Source organism: Amia ocellicauda, chromosome 10 (assembly GCF_036373705.1).
Source record: "Amia ocellicauda isolate fAmiCal2 chromosome 10, fAmiCal2.hap1, whole genome shotgun sequence".
NCBI lineage: Eukaryota > Metazoa > Chordata > Actinopteri > Amiiformes > Amiidae > Amia > Amia ocellicauda.
The window spans coordinates 41155867-41171807 of NC_089859.1; the positions used below are offsets into that span (position 1 = coordinate 41155867).

At 46.9% G+C, this 15941-nt stretch overlaps 17 non-coding genes and 27 pseudogenes across 17 annotated transcripts; all 44 read left to right on the forward strand.

Annotated features, from left to right (window-relative positions):
• The first annotated feature begins 87 nt into the window (after positions 1 to 87).
• On the forward strand, positions 88 to 206 carry LOC136761758 (uncharacterized; annotated as a pseudogene).
• Positions 207 to 416: 210 nt separating this feature from the next.
• LOC136760635 (5S ribosomal RNA) lies at positions 417 to 535 on the forward strand. Its single transcript, XR_010820254.1, has one exon. It is a non-coding gene; the product is annotated as a 5S ribosomal RNA (ribosomal RNA).
• A 219-nt stretch (positions 536 to 754) lies between these two features.
• On the forward strand, positions 755 to 873 carry LOC136762197 (uncharacterized; annotated as a pseudogene).
• A 215-nt stretch (positions 874 to 1088) lies between these two features.
• LOC136761392 (5S ribosomal RNA) lies at positions 1089 to 1207 on the forward strand. Its single transcript, XR_010820351.1, has one exon. It is a non-coding gene; the product is annotated as a 5S ribosomal RNA (ribosomal RNA).
• A 210-nt stretch (positions 1208 to 1417) lies between these two features.
• LOC136761875 (uncharacterized) lies at positions 1418 to 1536 on the forward strand (annotated as a pseudogene).
• Positions 1537 to 1747: 211 nt separating this feature from the next.
• Positions 1748 to 1866, forward strand: LOC136761856 (uncharacterized; annotated as a pseudogene).
• Positions 1867 to 2087: 221 nt separating this feature from the next.
• LOC136760643 (5S ribosomal RNA) lies at positions 2088 to 2206 on the forward strand. The gene has a single exon (XR_010820262.1). It is a non-coding gene; the product is annotated as a 5S ribosomal RNA (ribosomal RNA).
• Positions 2207 to 2761: 555 nt separating this feature from the next.
• Positions 2762 to 2880, forward strand: LOC136762508 (5S ribosomal RNA). The gene has a single exon (XR_010820705.1). It is a non-coding gene; the product is annotated as a 5S ribosomal RNA (ribosomal RNA).
• A 209-nt stretch (positions 2881 to 3089) lies between these two features.
• Positions 3090 to 3208, forward strand: LOC136761738 (uncharacterized; annotated as a pseudogene).
• Positions 3209 to 3432: 224 nt separating this feature from the next.
• LOC136761878 (5S ribosomal RNA) lies at positions 3433 to 3551 on the forward strand. The gene has a single exon (XR_010820404.1). It is a non-coding gene; the product is annotated as a 5S ribosomal RNA (ribosomal RNA).
• A 208-nt stretch (positions 3552 to 3759) lies between these two features.
• LOC136760991 (uncharacterized) lies at positions 3760 to 3878 on the forward strand (annotated as a pseudogene).
• A 216-nt stretch (positions 3879 to 4094) lies between these two features.
• LOC136762202 (uncharacterized) lies at positions 4095 to 4213 on the forward strand (annotated as a pseudogene).
• A 210-nt stretch (positions 4214 to 4423) lies between these two features.
• On the forward strand, positions 4424 to 4541 carry LOC136762676 (5S ribosomal RNA). The gene has a single exon (XR_010820869.1). It is a non-coding gene; the product is annotated as a 5S ribosomal RNA (ribosomal RNA).
• A 216-nt stretch (positions 4542 to 4757) lies between these two features.
• LOC136762164 (uncharacterized) lies at positions 4758 to 4876 on the forward strand (annotated as a pseudogene).
• Positions 4877 to 5095: 219 nt separating this feature from the next.
• Positions 5096 to 5214, forward strand: LOC136761889 (5S ribosomal RNA). Its single transcript, XR_010820405.1, has one exon. It is a non-coding gene; the product is annotated as a 5S ribosomal RNA (ribosomal RNA).
• A 209-nt stretch (positions 5215 to 5423) lies between these two features.
• Positions 5424 to 5542, forward strand: LOC136761901 (5S ribosomal RNA). The gene has a single exon (XR_010820406.1). It is a non-coding gene; the product is annotated as a 5S ribosomal RNA (ribosomal RNA).
• A 209-nt stretch (positions 5543 to 5751) lies between these two features.
• On the forward strand, positions 5752 to 5870 carry LOC136762633 (5S ribosomal RNA). Its single transcript, XR_010820827.1, has one exon. It is a non-coding gene; the product is annotated as a 5S ribosomal RNA (ribosomal RNA).
• A 221-nt stretch (positions 5871 to 6091) lies between these two features.
• On the forward strand, positions 6092 to 6210 carry LOC136760905 (uncharacterized; annotated as a pseudogene).
• A 217-nt stretch (positions 6211 to 6427) lies between these two features.
• LOC136762085 (uncharacterized) lies at positions 6428 to 6546 on the forward strand (annotated as a pseudogene).
• Positions 6547 to 6760: 214 nt separating this feature from the next.
• Positions 6761 to 6879, forward strand: LOC136762140 (uncharacterized; annotated as a pseudogene).
• Positions 6880 to 7094: 215 nt separating this feature from the next.
• On the forward strand, positions 7095 to 7213 carry LOC136762641 (5S ribosomal RNA). The gene has a single exon (XR_010820835.1). It is a non-coding gene; the product is annotated as a 5S ribosomal RNA (ribosomal RNA).
• Positions 7214 to 7440: 227 nt separating this feature from the next.
• Positions 7441 to 7559, forward strand: LOC136761877 (uncharacterized; annotated as a pseudogene).
• A 210-nt stretch (positions 7560 to 7769) lies between these two features.
• Positions 7770 to 7888, forward strand: LOC136760787 (uncharacterized; annotated as a pseudogene).
• A 209-nt stretch (positions 7889 to 8097) lies between these two features.
• LOC136760992 (uncharacterized) lies at positions 8098 to 8216 on the forward strand (annotated as a pseudogene).
• Positions 8217 to 8432: 216 nt separating this feature from the next.
• Positions 8433 to 8551, forward strand: LOC136761421 (uncharacterized; annotated as a pseudogene).
• A 555-nt stretch (positions 8552 to 9106) lies between these two features.
• Positions 9107 to 9225, forward strand: LOC136762509 (5S ribosomal RNA). Its single transcript, XR_010820706.1, has one exon. It is a non-coding gene; the product is annotated as a 5S ribosomal RNA (ribosomal RNA).
• A 209-nt stretch (positions 9226 to 9434) lies between these two features.
• LOC136761739 (uncharacterized) lies at positions 9435 to 9553 on the forward strand (annotated as a pseudogene).
• Positions 9554 to 9777: 224 nt separating this feature from the next.
• LOC136762086 (uncharacterized) lies at positions 9778 to 9896 on the forward strand (annotated as a pseudogene).
• Positions 9897 to 10110: 214 nt separating this feature from the next.
• On the forward strand, positions 10111 to 10229 carry LOC136762141 (uncharacterized; annotated as a pseudogene).
• A 215-nt stretch (positions 10230 to 10444) lies between these two features.
• On the forward strand, positions 10445 to 10563 carry LOC136762642 (5S ribosomal RNA). Its single transcript, XR_010820836.1, has one exon. It is a non-coding gene; the product is annotated as a 5S ribosomal RNA (ribosomal RNA).
• Positions 10564 to 10791: 228 nt separating this feature from the next.
• LOC136761879 (uncharacterized) lies at positions 10792 to 10910 on the forward strand (annotated as a pseudogene).
• A 210-nt stretch (positions 10911 to 11120) lies between these two features.
• On the forward strand, positions 11121 to 11239 carry LOC136760789 (uncharacterized; annotated as a pseudogene).
• A 209-nt stretch (positions 11240 to 11448) lies between these two features.
• Positions 11449 to 11567, forward strand: LOC136760996 (uncharacterized; annotated as a pseudogene).
• A 216-nt stretch (positions 11568 to 11783) lies between these two features.
• LOC136761422 (uncharacterized) lies at positions 11784 to 11902 on the forward strand (annotated as a pseudogene).
• Positions 11903 to 12456: 554 nt separating this feature from the next.
• LOC136762510 (5S ribosomal RNA) lies at positions 12457 to 12575 on the forward strand. The gene has a single exon (XR_010820707.1). It is a non-coding gene; the product is annotated as a 5S ribosomal RNA (ribosomal RNA).
• Positions 12576 to 12784: 209 nt separating this feature from the next.
• Positions 12785 to 12903, forward strand: LOC136761740 (uncharacterized; annotated as a pseudogene).
• Positions 12904 to 13127: 224 nt separating this feature from the next.
• Positions 13128 to 13246, forward strand: LOC136761912 (5S ribosomal RNA). Its single transcript, XR_010820407.1, has one exon. It is a non-coding gene; the product is annotated as a 5S ribosomal RNA (ribosomal RNA).
• Positions 13247 to 13454: 208 nt separating this feature from the next.
• On the forward strand, positions 13455 to 13573 carry LOC136760998 (uncharacterized; annotated as a pseudogene).
• Positions 13574 to 14118: 545 nt separating this feature from the next.
• LOC136761106 (uncharacterized) lies at positions 14119 to 14236 on the forward strand (annotated as a pseudogene).
• Positions 14237 to 14452: 216 nt separating this feature from the next.
• Positions 14453 to 14571, forward strand: LOC136762165 (uncharacterized; annotated as a pseudogene).
• A 219-nt stretch (positions 14572 to 14790) lies between these two features.
• Positions 14791 to 14909, forward strand: LOC136761924 (5S ribosomal RNA). The gene has a single exon (XR_010820408.1). It is a non-coding gene; the product is annotated as a 5S ribosomal RNA (ribosomal RNA).
• A 209-nt stretch (positions 14910 to 15118) lies between these two features.
• LOC136761936 (5S ribosomal RNA) lies at positions 15119 to 15237 on the forward strand. Its single transcript, XR_010820410.1, has one exon. It is a non-coding gene; the product is annotated as a 5S ribosomal RNA (ribosomal RNA).
• Positions 15238 to 15446: 209 nt separating this feature from the next.
• Positions 15447 to 15565, forward strand: LOC136760663 (5S ribosomal RNA). The gene has a single exon (XR_010820276.1). It is a non-coding gene; the product is annotated as a 5S ribosomal RNA (ribosomal RNA).
• Positions 15566 to 15786: 221 nt separating this feature from the next.
• Positions 15787 to 15905, forward strand: LOC136760906 (uncharacterized; annotated as a pseudogene).
• Positions 15906 to 15941: the final 36 nt, after the last annotated feature.

The window sequence follows — 15941 nt, forward strand, 5'->3', positions numbered from 1 at the left end:
TTTTCCATTTTTTTTTTTTTTTTTCTTGCTGGAAATTCCGTCAATACCCGCCAGCCTTTAAGAGACATCATGCAGCCAGACATCTCGGCTTGCGGCCACACCGTCCTGAACGCGCCCGATCTTGTCAGATCTCGGAAGCTAAACGGGGCAGGACCTGGTCAGTACTTAAATGTGAGACCTCCAGGAAATACCAGGTGCTGCCAGCTTTTTACGTCTCCTGGAGAACTTCATCGTAGCTCTTAATACTCTCTTTCTGTCTGGAGAAGATATAATTGAAGAATTGTACACGTACCCGGCTACTTTCAACACCCTTTGCTGCACTGGTATTTTTCCCTCTATTTTTCTTTTTTTTTTTTGCTGGCAGTTCCGTCAATACCTGCCAGCCTTTAAGAGACATCATGCAGCCAGGCCTTTCGGCTTGTGGCCACACCGTCCTGAATGCGCCCGATCTCGTCAGATCTCGGAAGCTAAACGGGGCAGGGCCTGGTCAGTGCTTGGATGGGAGACCTCCTAGAAATACCAGGTGCTGCAAGCTTTTTACGTCTCCTGGGTAACTTCATCGTAGCTCTTAATACTCTCTTTCTGTCTCCAGGAGATATAATTGAAGAATTGTACACGTACCCGGCTACTTTCAACACCCTTTCCTGCACTGATATTTTTCCCTCCATTTTTCTATTTTTTTTTTTTTTTTTTTGCTGGAAATTCCGTCAATACCCGCCAGCCTTTAAGAGACATCATGCAGCCAGGCGTCTCGGCTTGCGGCCACGACATCCTGAACTCGCCCGATCTCGTCAGATCTTGGAAGCTAAACGGGGCAGGACCTGGTCGGTACATGAATGTGAGACCTCCTGGAAATACCTGGTGCTGCAAGCTTTTACGTCTCCTGGGTAACTTTATCGTAGCTCTTAATACTCTCTATCTGTCTGGAGGAGATATAATTGAAGTATTGTACACGTACCCAGCTACTGCCAACACCATTTGCTGCACTGATATTTTTCCATCCATTTTTCTTTTTTTTTTTTTTTTTTGCTGGAAGTTCCGTCAATACCCGCCAACCTTTAAGAGACATCATGCAGCCAGGTCTCTCGGCTTGCAGCCACACCGTCCTGAATGCGCCCGATCTCGTCAGATCTCGGAAGCTAAACGGGGCAGGGCCTGGTCAGTACTTGGATGGGAGACCTCCTAGAAATACCAGGTGCTGCAAGCTTTTTACGTCTCCTGGGTAACTTCATCGTAGCTCTTAATACTCTCTTTCTGTCTCCAGGAGATATAATTGAAGAATTGTACACGTACCCGGCTACTTTCAACACCCTTTGCTGCACTGGTAAATTTCCCTCTATTTCTCTTTTTTTTTTTTGCTGGCAGTTCCGTCAATACCCGCCAGCCTTTAAGAGACATCATGCAGCCAGACGTCTCGGCTTGCGGCTACACCGTCCTGAACGCGCCCGATCTCGTCAGATCTCGGAAGCTAAACGGTGCAGGACCTGGTCAGTACTTGAATGTGAGACCTCCTGGAAATACCTGGTGCTGCAACTTTTACGTCTCCTGGGTAACTTTATCGTAGCTCTTAATACTCTCTATCTGTCTGGAGATATAATTGAAGAATTGTACACGTACCCGGCTACCTTCAACATGCTTTGCTGCACTGATATTTTTCCCTCTATTTTTCTTTTTTCTTTTGTTTTTTGCTGGAAGTTCCATCAATACCCTCCAGCCTTTAAGAGACATCATGCAGCCAGGCCTCTTGGCTTGAGGCCACACCGTCCTGAAGACGCAAGATCTCGTCAGATCTCGGAAGAAAAACTGGGCAGGGCCTGGTCAGTAATTGGATGGGTGACCTCCTGGAAATACCAGGTGCTGCAAGCTTTTTACGTCTCCTGGGTAACTTCATCGTAGCTCTTAATACTCTCATTCAGTCTGGAGGAGATATAATTGAAGAATTGTACATGTACCCGGCTACTTTCAACACCCTGTCCTGCACTGATATTTTTCCCTCCATTTTTCTATTTATTTATTTTTTATTTTTTGCTGGAAGTTCCGTCAATACCCAACAGCCTTTAAGAGACATCATGCAGCCCGGCCTCTTGGCTTGCGGCCACACCGTCCTGAACACGCCCGATCTCGTCAGATCTCGGAAGCTAAACGGGGCAGGGCCTCATCAGTACTTGGATGGGAGACCTCCTGGAAATACCTGGTGCTGCAAGCTTTTTACGTCTCCTGGGAAACTTCATCGTAGCTCTTAATACTCTCTATCTGTCTGGAGGAGATATAATTGAAGAATTGTACTCGTACCCGGCTACTTTCAACACCCTTTGCTGCACTGATATTTTTCCCTCCATTTTTCTTTTTTCTTTTTTTTTTTGCTGGAAGTTCCGTCAATACCCGCCAGCCTTAAAGAGACATCATGCAGCCGGGCCTCTCGGCTTTCGGCCACACCGTCCTGAATGCGCATGATATCGTCAGATCTTGGAAGCTAAACGGGGCAGGACCTGGTCAGTACTTGAATGTGAGACCTCCTGGAAATACCAGGTGCTGCAAGCTTTTACGTCTCCTGGGTAACTTTATCGTAGCTCTTAATACTCTCTTTCAGTCTGCAGGAGATATAATTGAAGAATTGTACACGTAACCGGCTACTTTCAACACCCTTTCCTGCACTGATGTTTTTCCCTCCATTTTTCTATTTTTTTTTATTTATTTTTTTGCTGGAAGTTCCGTCAATACCCGCCAACCTTTAAGAGACATCATGCAGCCAGGCCTTTTGGCTTGTGGCCACACCGTCCTGAATGCGCCCGATCTCGTCAGATCTCGGAAGCTAAACGGGGCAGGGCCTGGTCAGTACTTGGATGGGATACCTCCTAGAAATACCAGGTGCTGCAAGCTTTTACGTCTCCTGGGTAACTTCATCGTAGCTCTTAATACTCTCTTTCTGTCTCCAGGAGATATAATTGAAGAATTGTACACGTACCCGGCTACTTTCAACACCCTTTGCTGCACTGGTATATTTCCCTCTATTTTTCTTTTTTTTTTTGGCTGGCAGTTCCGTTAATACCCGCCAGCCTTTAAGAGACATCATGCAGCCAGGCATCTCGGCTTGCGGCCACACCATCCTGAACGCGCCCGATCTCGTCAGATCTCGGTAGCTAAACGGGGCAGGACCTGGTCAGTACATGAATGTGAGACCTCCTGGAAATACCTAGTGCTGCAAGCTTTTACGTCTCCTGGGTAACTTTATCGTAGCTCTTAATACTCTCTCTCTGTCTGGAGGAGATATAATTGAAGTATTGTACACGTATCCAGCTACTGTCAACACCCTTTGCTGCACTGATATTTTTCCATCCATTTTTCTTTTTTCTTTTTTTTTTTTTTTTTTTGGCTGGAAGTTCCGTCAATACCCGCCAACCTTTAAGAGACATCATGCAGCCAGGCCTCTCGGCTTGTGGCCACACCGTCCTGAATGCGCCCGATCTCGTCAGATCTCGGAAGCTAAACGGGGCAGGGCCTGGTCAGTACTTGGATGGGAGACCTCCTAGAAATACCAGGTGCTGCAAGCTTTTTACGTCACCTGGGTAACTTCATCGTAGCTCTTAATACTCTCTTTCTGTCTGGAGGAGATATAATTCAAGTATTGTACACGTACCCGGCTACTTTCAACACCCTTTGCTGCACTGGTATTTCTCCCTCCATTTCTCTTTTTTTTTTTGCTGGCAGTTCCGTCAATACCCGCCAGCCTTTAAGAGACATCATGCAGCCAGGATCTCGGCTTGCGGCCACACCATCCTGAACGCGCCCGATCTCGTCAGATCTCGGAAACTGAATGGGGCAGGGCCTGGTCAGTACTTGGATGGGAGACCTCCTGGAAATACCAGGTGCTGCAAGCTTTTTACGTCTGCTGGGTAAGTTTATCGTAGCTCTTAATACTCTCTTTCTGTCTGGAGGAGATATAATTGAAGTATTGTACACGTACCCGGCTACTTTCAACACCCATTGCTGCACTGATATTTTTCCCTCCATTTTTCTTTTTCTTTATTATTATTTCTGGAAGTTCCGTCAATATCCGCCAGCCTTTAAGAGACATCATGCAACCAGGCCTCTCGGCTTGCGGACACACAGTCCTGAACGCGCCCGATCTCGGAAGATCTCGGAAACTAAACGGGGCAGGACCTGGTCAGTACTTGGATGGGAGATCTTCTGGAAATACCAGGTGCTGCCAGCTTTTTACGTCTCCTGGGGAACTTCATCGTAGCTCTTAATACTCTCTTTCTGTCTGGAGAATATATAATTGAAGAATTGTACACGTACCCGGCTACTTTCAACACCCTTTGCTGCACTGGTATTTTTCCCTCTATTTTTCTTTTTTTTTTTTGCTGGCAGTTCCGTCAATACCCGCCAGCCTTTAAGAGACATCATGCAGCCAGGCCTCTTGGCTTGCGGCCACACCGTCCTGAACGCGCCCGATCTCATCAGATCTTGGAAGCTAACGGGGCAGGGCCTGGTCAGTACTTGGATGGGTGACCTCCTGGAAATACCTGGTGCTGCAAGCTTTTTACGTCTCCTGGGTAACTTCATCATAGCTCTTAATACTCTCTTTCAGTCTGTAGGAGATATTATTGAAAAATTGTACACGTACCCGGCTACTTTCAAAACCCTTTGCTGCACTGATATTTTTCCCTCCATTTTTCTTTTTTCTTTTTTTTTTTGCTGGAAGTTCCGTCAATACCCGCCAGCCTTAAAGAGACATCATGCAGCCAGGCCTCTCGGCTTTCGGCCACACCGTCCTGAATGCGCATGATATCGTCAGATCTCGGAAGCTAAACGGGGCAGGACCTGGTCAGTACTTGAATGTGAGACCTCCTGGAAATACCAGGTGCTGCAAGCTTTTACGTCTCCTGGGTAACTTTATCGTAGCTCTTAATACTCTCTTTCAGTCTGCAGGAGATATAATTGAAGAATTGTACACGTACCCGGCTACTTTCAACAACCTTTCCTGCACTGATATTTTTCCCTCCATTTTTCTATTTTTTTTTTTTTTTTTTTTGCTGGAAGTTCCGTCAATACCCGCCAGCCTTAAAGAGACATCATGCAGCCAGGCCTTTCGGCTTGTGGCCACACCGTCCTGAATGCGCCCGATCTCGTCAGATCTCGGAAGCTAAACGGGGCAGGGCCTGGTCAGTACTTGGATGGGAGACCTCCTAGAAATACCAGGTGCTGCAAGCTTTTTACGTCTCCTGGGTAACTTCATCGTAGCTCTTAATACTCTCTATCTGTCTGGAGGTGTTATAATTGAGGAATTGTACACGTACCCGGCTACTTTCAACAGCCTTTGCTGCACTGGTATTTTTCCCTCTATTTTTCTTTTTTTTTTTGCTGGAAGTTCCGTCAATACCCGCCAACCTTTAAGAGACATCATGCAGCCAGGCCTCTTGGCTTGTGGCCACACCGTCCTGAATGCGCCCGATCTCGTCAGATCTCGGAAGCTAAACGGGGCAGGGCCTGGTCAGTACTTGGATGGGAGACCTCCTAGAAATACCAGGTGCTGCAAGCTTTTTACGTCACCTGGGTAACTTCATCGTAGCTCTTAATACTCTCTTTCTGTCTGGAGGAGATATAATTCAAGTATTGTACACGTACCCGGCTACTTTCAACACCCTTTGCTGCACTGGTATTTCTCCCTCCATTTCTCTTTTTTTTTTTTGCTGGCAGTTCCGTCAATACCCGCCAGCCTTTAAGAGACATCATGCAGCCAGGATCTCGGCTTGCGGCCACACCATCCTGAACGCGCCCGATCTCGTCAGATCTCGGAAGCTAAACGGGGCAGGGCCTGGTCAGTACTTGGATGGGAGACCTCCTGGAAATACCAGGTGCTGCAAGCTTTTTACGTCTGCTGGGTAAGTTTATCGTAGCTCTTAATACTCTCATTCAGTCTGGAGGAGATATAATTGAAGTATAGTACATGTACCCGGCTACTTTCAACACCCTGTCCTGCACTGATATTTTTCCCTCCATTTTTCTATTTATTTATTTTTTATTTTTTGCTGGAAGTTCCGTCAATACCCGCCAGCCTTTAAGAGACATCATGCAGCCAAGCCTCTTGGCTTGCGGCCACACCGTCCTGAACATGCCCGATCTCGTCAGATCTCGGAAGCTAAACGGGGCAGGGCCTCATCAGTACTTGGATGGGAGACCACCTGGAAATACCTGGTGCTGCAAGCTTTTTACGTCTCCTGGGAAACTTCATCGTAGCTCTTAATACTCTCTATCTGTCTGGAGGAGATATAATTGAAGTATTGTACACGTACCCGGCTACTTTCAACACCCTTTGCTGCACTGATATTTTTCCCTCCATTATTCTTTTTTCTTTTTTTTTTTTGCTGGAAGTTCCGTCAATACCCGCCAGCCTTAAAGAGACATCATGCAGCCGGGCCTCTCGGCTTTCGGCCACACCGTCCTGAACGCGCCCGATCTCGTAAGATCTCGGTAGCTAAACGGGGCAGGACCTGGTCAGTACATGAATGTGAGACCTCCTAGAAATACCAGGTGCTGCAAGCTTTTTATGTCTGCTGGGTAAGTTTATCGTAGCTCTTAATACTCTCTTTCTGTATGGAGGAGATATAATTGAAGTATTGTACACGTACCCGGCTACTTTCAACACCCATTGCTGCACTGATATTTTTCCCTCCATTTTTTTTTTTTTTTTTTTTTTGCTGGAAGTTCCGTCAATACCCGCCAACCATTAAGACACATCATGCAGCCAGGCCTCTCGGCTTGCGGCCACACCGCCCTGAACACCCCCAATCTCGTCAGACCTCGGAAGCTGAACGGGGCAGAGCCTGTTCAGTACTTGCATGGGAGACCTGCTGGAAATAAAAGGTGCTGCAAGCATCTTACGTCTCCTGAGTAACTTCATCGTAGCTCTTAATACTCTCTTTCTGTCTGGAAGAGATATAATTGAAGAATTGTACACGTACCCAGCTACTGTCAACACCCTTTGCTGCACTGATATTTTTCCCTCCATTTTTCTTTTTTCTTTTTTTTTTGCTGGAAGTTCTGTCAATACCCGCCAGCCATTAAGAGACATCATGCAGCCAGGCCTCTCGGCTTGCGGCCACACCGTCCTGAACGCGCCCGATCTCGTCAGATCTCGGAATTTAAACGGGGCAGGGCCTGTTCAGTACTTGGATGGGTGACCTCCTGGAAATGCCAGGTGCTGCAAGCTTTTTACGTCTCCTGGGTAACTTCATCGTAGCTCTTAATACTCTCTTTCTGTCTGGAGGAGATATAATTGAAGAATTGTACACGTACCCGGCTACTTTCAAAACCCATTACTGCACTGATATTTTTCCCTCCATTTTTCTATTTTTTTTTTTTTTTTTTTTTTTTATTGCTGGAAGTTCCGTCAATACCCGCCAGCCTTTAAGAGACATCATGCAGCCAGGCCTCTTGGCTTGTGGCCACATTGTCCTGAACGCGCCTGATCTCGTCAGATCTCGAAAGCTAAACGGGGCAGGGCCTGATCAGTACTTGGATGGGAGACATCCAGGAAATACCTGGTGCTGCAAGCTTTTTACGTCTCCTGGGTAACTTCATCGTAGCTCTTAATACTCTCTATCTGTCTGGAGGTGTTATAATTGAGGAATTGTACACGTACCCGGCTACTTTCAACAGCCTTTGCTGCACTGGTATTTTTCCCTCTATTTTTCTTTTTTTTTTTTGCTGGAAGTTCCGTCAATACCCGCCAACCTTTAAGAGACATCATGCAGCCAGGCCTCTCGGCTTGTGGCCACACTGTCCTGAATGCGCCCGATCTCGTCAGATCTTGGAAGCTAAACGGGGCAGGGCCTGGTCAGTACTTGGATGGGAGACCTCCTAGAAATACCAGGTGCTGCAAGCTTTTTACGTCACCTGGGTAACTTCATCGTAGCTCTTAATACTCTCTTTCTGTCTGGAGGAGATATAATTCAAGTATTGTACACGTACCCGGCTACTTTCAACACCCTTTGCTGCACTGGTATTTCTCCCTCCATTTCTCTTTTTTTTTTTTGCTGGCAGTTCCGTCAATACCCGCCAGCCTTTAAGAGACATCATGCAGCCAGGATCTCGGCTTGCGGCCACACCATCCTGAACGCGCCCGATCTCGTCAGATCTCGGAAACTGAATGGGGCAGGGCCTGGTCAGTACTTGGATGGGAGACCTCCTGGAAATACCAGGTGCTGCAAGCTTTTTACGTCTGCTGGGTAAGTTTATCGTAGCTCTTAATACTCTCTTTCTGTCTGGAGGAGATATAATTGAAGTATTGTACACGTACCCGGCTACTTTCAACACCCATTGCTGCACTGATATTTTTCCCTCCATTTTTCTTTTTCTTTATTATTATTTCTGGAAGTTCCGTCAATATCCGCCAGCCTTTAAGAGACATCATGCAGCCAGGCATCTCGGCTTGCGGCCACACCGTCCTGAACGCGTCCGATCTCGTAAGATCTCGGAAACTGAGTGGGGCAGGGCCTGGTCAGTACTTGGATGGGAGACCTCCTGGAAATACCAGGTGCTGCAAGCTTTTTACGTCTGCTGGGTAAGTTTATCGTAGCTCTTAATACTCTCTTTCTGTATGGAGGAGATATAATTGAAGTATTGTACACGTACCCGGCTACTTTCAACACCCATTGCTGCACTGATATTTTTCCCTCCATTTTTTTTTTTTCTTTTTTTTTTTGCTGGAAGTTCCGTCAATACCCGCCAGCCTTAAAGAGACATCATGCAGCCGGGCCTCTCGGCTTTCGGCCACACCGTCCTGAATGCGCATGATATCGTCAGATCTTGGAAGCTAAACGGGGCAGGACCTGGTCAGTACTTGAATGTGAGACCTCCTGGAAATACCAGGTGCTGCAAGCTTTTACGTCTCCTGGGTAACTTTATCGTAGCTCTTAATACTCTCTTTCAGTCTGCAGGAGATATAATTGAAGAATTGTACACGTAACCGGCTACTTTCAACACCCTTTCCTGCACTGATGTTTTTCCCTCCATTTTTCTATTTTTTTTTATTTATTTTTTTGCTGGAAGTTCCGTCAATACCCGCCAACCTTTAAGAGACATCATGCAGCCAGGCCTTTTGGCTTGTGGCCACACCGTCCTGAATGCGCCCGATCTCGTCAGATCTCGGAAGCTAAACGGGGCAGGGCCTGGTCAGTACTTGGATGGGATACCTCCTAGAAATACCAGGTGCTGCAAGCTTTTACGTCTCCTGGGTAACTTCATCGTAGCTCTTAATACTCTCTTTCTGTCTCCAGGAGATATAATTGAAGAATTGTACACGTACCCGGCTACTTTCAACACCCTTTGCTGCACTGGTATATTTCCCTCTATTTTTCTTTTTTTTTTTGGCTGGCAGTTCCGTCAATACCCGCCAGCCTTTAAGAGACATCATGCAGCCAGGCATCTCGGCTTGCGGCCACACCATCCTGAACGCGCCCGATCTCGTCAGATCTCGGTAGCTAAACGGGGCAGGACCTGGTCAGTACATGAATGTGAGACCTCCTGGAAATACCTAGTGCTGCAAGCTTTTACGTCTCCTGGGTAACTTTATCGTAGCTCTTAATACTCTCTCTCTGTCTGGAGGAGATATAATTGAAGTATTGTACACGTATCCAGCTACTGTCAACACCCTTTGCTGCACTGATATTTTTCCATCCATTTTTCTTTTTTCTTTTTTTTTTTTTTTTTTTGGCTGGAAGTTCCGTCAATACCCGCCAGCCTTAAAGAGACATCATGCAGCCGGGCCTCTCGGCTTTCGGCCACACCGTCCTGAACGCGCCCGATCTCGTAAGATCTCGGTAGCTAAACGGGGCAGGACCTGGTCAGTACATGAATGTGAGACCTCCTAGAAATACCAGGTGCTGCAAGCTTTTTATGTCTGCTGGGTAAGTTTATCGTAGCTCTTAATACTCTCTTTCTGTATGGAGGAGATATAATTGAAGTATTGTACACGTACCCGGCTACTTTCAACACCCATTGCTGCACTGATATTTTTCCCTCCATTTTTTTTTTTTTTTTTTTTTTGCTGGAAGTTCCGTCAATACCCGCCAACCATTAAGACACATCATGCAGCCAGGCCTCTCGGCTTGCGGCCACACCGCCCTGAACACCCCCAATCTCGTCAGACCTCGGAAGCTGAACGGGGCAGAGCCTGTTCAGTACTTGCATGGGAGACCTGCTGGAAATAAAAGGTGCTGCAAGCATCTTACGTCTCCTGAGTAACTTCATCGTAGCTCTTAATACTCTCTTTCTGTCTGGAAGAGATATAATTGAAGAATTGTACACGTACCCAGCTACTGTCAACACCCTTTGCTGCACTGATATTTTTCCCTCCATTTTTCTTTTTTCTTTTTTTTTTGCTGGAAGTTCTGTCAATACCCGCCAGCCATTAAGAGACATCATGCAGCCAGGCCTCTCGGCTTGCGGCCACACCGTCCTGAACGCGCCCGATCTCGTCAGATCTCGGAATTTAAACGGGGCAGGGCCTGTTCAGTACTTGGATGGGTGACCTCCTGGAAATGCCAGGTGCTGCAAGCTTTTTACGTCTCCTGGGTAACTTCATCGTAGCTCTTAATACTCTCTTTCTGTCTGGAGGAGATATAATTGAAGAATTGTACACGTACCCGGCTACTTTCAAAACCCATTACTGCACTGATATTTTTCCCTCCATTTTTCTATTTTTTTTTTTTTTTTTTTTTTTTTATTGCTGGAAGTTCCGTCAATACCCGCCAGCCTTTAAGAGACATCATGCAGCCAGGCCTCTTGGCTTGTGGCCACATTGTCCTGAACGCGCCTGATCTCGTCAGATCTCGAAAGCTAAACGGGGCAGGGCCTGATCAGTACTTGGATGGGAGACATCCAGGAAATACCTGGTGCTGCAAGCTTTTTACGTCTCCTGGGTAACTTCATCGTAGCTCTTAATACTCTCTATCTGTCTGGAGGTGTTATAATTGAGGAATTGTACACGTACCCGGCTACTTTCAACAGCCTTTGCTGCACTGGTATTTTTCCCTCTATTTTTCTTTTTTTTTTTTGCTGGAAGTTCCGTCAATACCCGCCAACCTTTAAGAGACATCATGCAGCCAGGCCTCTCGGCTTGTGGCCACACTGTCCTGAATGCGCCCGATCTCGTCAGATCTTGGAAGCTAAACGGGGCAGGGCCTGGTCAGTACTTGGATGGGAGACCTCCTAGAAATACCAGGTGCTGCAAGCTTTTTACGTCACCTGGGTAACTTCATCGTAGCTCTTAATACTCTCTTTCTGTCTGGAGGAGATATAATTCAAGTATTGTACACGTACCCGGCTACTTTCAACACCCTTTGCTGCACTGGTATTTCTCCCTCCATTTCTCTTTTTTTTTTTTGCTGGCAGTTCCGTCAATACCCGCCAGCCTTTAAGAGACATCATGCAGCCAGGATCTCGGCTTGCGGCCACACCATCCTGAACGCGCCCGATCTCGTCAGATCTCGGAAACTGAATGGGGCAGGGCCTGGTCAGTACTTGGATGGGAGACCTCCTGGAAATACCAGGTGCTGCAAGCTTTTTACGTCTGCTGGGTAAGTTTATCGTAGCTCTTAATACTCTCTTTCTGTCTGGAGGAGATATAATTGAAGTATTGTACACGTACCCGGCTACTTTCAACACCCATTGCTGCACTGATATTTTTCCCTCCATTTTTCTTTTTCTTTATTATTATTTCTGGAAGTTCCGTCAATATCCGCCAGCCTTTAAGAGACATCATGCAGCCAGGCATCTCGGCTTGCGGCCACACCGTCCTGAACGCGTCCGATCTCGTAAGATCTCGGAAACTGAGTGGGGCAGGGCCTGGTCAGTACTTGGATGGGAGACCTCCTGGAAATACCAGGTGCTGCAAGCTTTTTACGTCTGCTGGGTAAGTTTATCGTAGCTCTTAATACTCTCTTTCTGTATGGAGGAGATATAATTGAAGTATTGTACACGTACCCGGCTACTTTCAACACCCATTGCTGCACTGATATTTTTCCCTCCATTTTTTTTTTTCTTTTTTTTTTTGCTGGAAGTTCCGTCAATACCCGCCAGCCTTAAAGAGACATCATGCAGCCGGGCCTCTCGGCTTTCGGCCACACCGTCCTGAATGCGCATGATATCGTCAGATCTTGGAAGCTAAACGGGGCAGGACCTGGTCAGTACTTGAATGTGAGACCTCCTGGAAATACCAGGTGCTGCAAGCTTTTACGTCTCCTGGGTAACTTTATCGTAGCTCTTAATACTCTCTTTCAGTCTGCAGGAGATATAATTGAAGAATTGTACACGTAACCGGCTACTTTCAACACCCTTTCCTGCACTGATGTTTTTCCCTCCATTTTTCTATTTTTTTTTATTTATTTTTTTGCTGGAAGTTCCGTCAATACCCGCCAACCTTTAAGAGACATCATGCAGCCAGGCCTTTTGGCTTGTGGCCACACCGTCCTGAATGCGCCCGATCTCGTCAGATCTCGGAAGCTAAACGGGGCAGGGCCTGGTCAGTACTTGGATGGGATACCTCCTAGAAATACCAGGTGCTGCAAGCTTTTACGTCTCCTGGGTAACTTCATCGTAGCTCTTAATACTCTCTTTCTGTCTCCAGGAGATATAATTGAAGAATTGTACACGTACCCGGCTACTTTCAACACCCTTTGCTGCACTGGTATATTTCCCTCTATTTTTCTTTTTTTTTTTGGCTGGCAGTTCCGTCAATACCCGCCAGCCTTTAAGAGACATCATGCAGCCAGGCATCTCGGCTTGCGGCCACACCATCCTGAACGCGCCCGATCTCGTCAGATCTCGGTAGCTAAACGGGGCAGGACCTGGTCAGTACATGAATGTGAGACCTCCTGGAAATACCTAGTGCTGCAAGCTTTTACGTCTCCTGGGTAACTTTATCGTAGCTCTTAATACTCTCTCTCTGTCTGGAGGAGATATAATTGAAGTATTGTACACGTATCCAGCTACTGTCAACACCCTTTGCTGCACTGATATTTTTCCATCCATTTTTCTTTTTTCTTTTTTTTTTTTTTTTTTTGGCTGGAAGTTCCGTCAATACCCGCCAACCTTTAAGAGACATCATGCAGCCAGGCCTCTCGGCTTGTGGCCACACCGTCCTGAATGCGCCCGATCTCGTCAGATCTCGGAAGCTAAACGGGGCAGGGCCTGGTCAGTACTTGGATGGGAGACCTCCTAGAAATACCAGGTGCTGCAAGCTTTTTACGTCACCTGGGTAACTTCATCGTAGCTCTTAATACTCTCTTTCTGTCTGGAGGAGATATAATTCAAGTATTGTACACGTACCCGGCTACTTTCAACACCCTTTGCTGCACTGGTATTTCTCCCTCCATTTCTCTTTTTTTTTTTGCTGGCAGTTCCGTCAATACCCGCCAGCCTTTAAGAGACATCATGCAGCCAGGATCTCGGCTTGCGGCCACACCATCCTGAACGCGCCCGATCTCGTCAGATCTCGGAAACTGAATGGGGCAGGGCCTGGTCAGTACTTGGATGGGAGACCTCCTGGAAATACCAGGTGCTGCAAGCTTTTTACGTCTGCTGGGTAAGTTTATCGTAGCTCTTAATACTCTCTTTCTGTCTGGAGGAGATATAATTGAAGTATTGTACACGTACCCGGCTACTTTCAACACCCATTGCTGCACTGATATTTTTCCCTCCATTTTTCTTTTTCTTTATTATTATTTCTGGAAGTTCCGTCAATATCCGCCAGCCTTTAAGAGACATCATGCAACCAGGCCTCTCGGCTTGCGGACACACAGTCCTGAACGCGCCCGATCTCGGAATATCTCGGAAACTAAACGGGGCAGGACCTGGTCAGTACTTGGATGGGAGATCTTCTGGAAATACCAGGTGCTGCCAGCTTTTTACGTCTCCTGGGGAACTTCATCGTAGCTCTTAATACTCTCTTTCTGTCTGGAGAATATATAATTGAAGAATTGTACACGTACCCGGCTACTTTCAACACCCTTTGCTGCACTGGTATTTTTCCCTCTATTTTTCTTTTTTTTTTTTGCTGGCAGTTCCGTCAATACCCGCCAGCCTTTAAGAGACATCATGCAGCCAGGCCTCTTGGCTTGCGGCCACACCGTCCTGAACTTGCCCGATCTCATCAGATCTTGGAAGCTAACGGGGCAGGGCCTGGTCAGTACTTGGATGGGTGACCTCCTGGAAATACCTGGTGCTGCAAGCTTTTTACGTCTCCTGGGTAACTTCATCATAGCTCTTAATACTCTCTTTCAGTCTGTAGGAGATATTATTGAAAAATTGTACACGTACCCGGCTACTTTCAAAACCCTTTGCTGCACTGATATTTTTCCCTCCATTTTTCTTTTTTCTTTTTTTTTTTGCTGGAAGTTCCGTCAATACCCGCCAGCCTTAAAGAGACATCATGCAGCCAGGCCTCTCGGCTTTCGGCCACACCGTCCTGAATGCGCATGATATCGTCAGATCTCGGAAGCTAAACGGGGCAGGACCTGGTCAGTACTTGAATGTGAGACCTCCTGGAAATACCAGGTGCTGCAAGCTTTTACGTCTCCTGGGTAACTTTATCGTAGCTCTTAATACTCTCTTTCAGTCTGCAGGAGATATAATTGAAGAATTGTACACGTACCCGGCTACTTTCAACAACCTTTCCTGCACTGATATTTTTCCCTCCATTTTTCTATTTTTTTTTTTTTTTTTTTTGCTGGAAGTTCCGTCAATACCCGCCAGCCTTAAAGAGACATCATGCAGCCAGGCCTTTCGGCTTGTGGCCACACCGTCCTGAATGCGCCCGATCTCGTCAGATCTCGGAAGCTAAACGGGGCAGGGCCTGGTCAGTACTTGGATGGGAGACCTCCTAGAAATACCAGGTGCTGCAAGCTTTTTACGTCTCCTGGGTAACTTCATCGTAGCTCTTAATACTCTCTATCTGTCTGGAGGTGTTATAATTGAGGAATTGTACACGTACCCGGCTACTTTCAACAGCCTTTGCTGCACTGGTATTTTTCCCTCTATTTTTCTTTTTTTTTTTGCTGGAAGTTCCGTCAATACCCGCCAACCTTTAAGAGACATCATGCAGCCAGGCCTCTTGGCTTGTGGCCACACCGTCCTGAATGCGCCCGATCTCGTCAGATCTCGGAAGCTAAACGGGGCAGGGCCTGGTCAGTACTTGGATGGGAGACCTCCTAGAAATACCAGGTGCTGCAAGCTTTTTACGTCACCTGGGTAACTTCATCGTAGCTCTTAATACTCTCTTTCTGTCTGGAGGAGATATAATTCAAGTATTGTACACGTACCCGGCTACTTTCAACACCCTTTGCTGCACTGGTATTTCTCCCTCCATTTCTCTTTTTTTTTTTTGCTGGCAGTTCCGTCAATACCCGCCAGCCTTTAAGAGACATCATGCAGCCAGGATCTCGGCTTGCGGCCACACCATCCTGAACGCGCCCGATCTCGTCAGATCTCGGAAGCTAAACGGGGCAGGGCCTGGTCAGTACTTGGATGGGAGACCTCCTGGAAATACCAGGTGCTGCAAGCTTTTTACGTCTGCTGGGTAAGTTTATCGTAGCTCTTAATACTCTCATTCAGTCTGGAGGAGATATAATTGAAGTATAGTACATGTACCCGGCTACTTTCAACACCCTGTCCTGCACTGATATTTTTCCCTCCATTTTTCTATTTATTTATTTTTTATTTTTTGCTGGAAGTTCCGTCAATACCCGCCAGCCTTTAAGAGACATCATGCAGCCAAGCCTCTTGGCTTGCGGCCACACCGTCCTGAACATGCCCGATCTCGTCAGATCTCGGAAGCTAAACGGGGCAGGGCCTCATCAGTACTTGGATGGGAGACCACCTGGAAATACCTGGTGCTGCAAGCTTTTTACGTCTCCTGGGAAACTTCATCGTAGCTCTTA